This window comes from Carettochelys insculpta, chromosome 2 (genome assembly GCF_033958435.1).
Source record: "Carettochelys insculpta isolate YL-2023 chromosome 2, ASM3395843v1, whole genome shotgun sequence".
NCBI classification, from domain to species: Eukaryota; Metazoa; Chordata; order Testudines; family Carettochelyidae; genus Carettochelys; species Carettochelys insculpta.
In genome coordinates, this window is record NC_134138.1 from 126,451,883 (window position 1) to 126,453,663 (window position 1,781).

Sequence of the window (1,781 nt, forward strand, 5' to 3'; positions counted from 1 at the left end):
GCAAGTTCTGTGCACCATGAATCTGCTGATTTGCACTCCATCCCTGCTCCTCTGCCTTCCTCCTTTCCTCCCTCCTTCCCAGAGTTTGAATAGCCATGAACACCTGCTGTATTCAAGCTCTGGGAGGGAGAGGTACAGAGATGGAGAGAGAATAGTAAATTTGTTGCACTGCTGGGAGGGAAGGAGAGAAGTAGGAAATGCATGGCTTCAGTGCCCCAGTGAGGGCTGCAGGGGGAACCCCAGTGGGCTGTGGGCTGCGGGCTGCAGGTTGCCCAATATTGACAATCATGTGGTCCACTGAGACAAAGGAGGGCTACTCATGTAACCCACTCACTTGGTCGCCCATCACTGCTCTGAAATGCTAAGAGAAAATAAAATGTTGTTAACACCATCCATTTTGAGCAACTGAATGAGGCAAAAAATAGTGTGCGATCATGCAGTTAAAAACTATACCATAATAAACATGTGCAAGCAGAACAAATTAAGCTTGAACATTTAACTTTTGAATAGTTAACTTTGCAACCTTAATAGTGTTTTTAATATAGTTTAAATAAAGAATTCATTCATTGGTATAATGTTACAAAAGTTTAATTTTTAACAACTGTATTAAGAGAAACTAGGAAATGTTCTGAAATACTAAATAGACTATTTGGCATCTTTGATTCTTACTGGTTTGCAGAAAATCAGACAACAGCTTTGCTAGAGGGTTGTCTGTTTGAAATTGTGGCATTTTACATATGCAAGAGTATTCTAACACATACGCACCTGACTCAATGCTCATGAAAATCAACAGCCATCTTTACACTGACTTCAGAGGACACTGGATCAAGTTTATAGACCTCAGTTCAAAAGCAGAGAGGCTGCTTAACTTTGATAAGACTAAGCACATCTTTACTGTTTTGTTCCAGGCAGGCATGCAACACGTGCACAAACAACTCACACTGATCCAATGATTTAAGGGAAAAACCACCAATTACTTTAGATTTCACAACATAATGATGCGAGTTGGCAACACTAAGCAAAACCCCTAATCTCAATTTGTGGAGATTCCAGGTCCTGGTGAATGGCACATCATGGAAAGATACTAGTACCTGATCTGTCTATTTCACCTCTCTTTATCTTGCCCCAATCTAAATAGATGCCTGGGGCTACTCAAAAGCAGGGACCCTCTTGGCTGGAGAAGGTAGTGTATGGTGAAGGAGTTGCACTGCCCTTCCTTCAACCCCAATAAGGGATGAACCAGTCTGCATCACAAGGGCCTGGTGAGATAATATATAGACGTGGGGAGGAGTTGATCTTCTCCTTGCAAAAACCGTCAGGGCTGGCATTCATAAACACAGGTGGTGCTGGAGCAGAAGGGAGATTATCTCCCTTTATTAAAATGAACAAAGATCCTGGCCGGGGTACAATGACAGCCAACAGCCGCGCCCTCAGTAGCACAGGCTGCATCCGGCTGCAGCACCTCCCACCGGCCTGCAGGGGGCAGGTACAACTTCTAATACCTTCTCCCGCCTCCAGCCTGACTCCTCAGCCCCGCCCCACACAAAAGTACGGGGAGGGAGGACACGCACCACGGATTTGACCCAAAAACAACTTCGCACATGCGCACTGTGACCCTTTCAGAACACCTTGCTTGCAGAGACGGCCAAGGAAACGAAGCCGTCCGGACTGCGCATGCGTACGGTTGACGTTCCGAGCATGCGCCCCAGGGCCAGAAGACAGAGTGCGTGTTAAGTCACGTGATCCCCTCTCGCTTCGCCGGCGGAGCCACGTCCTCTGCG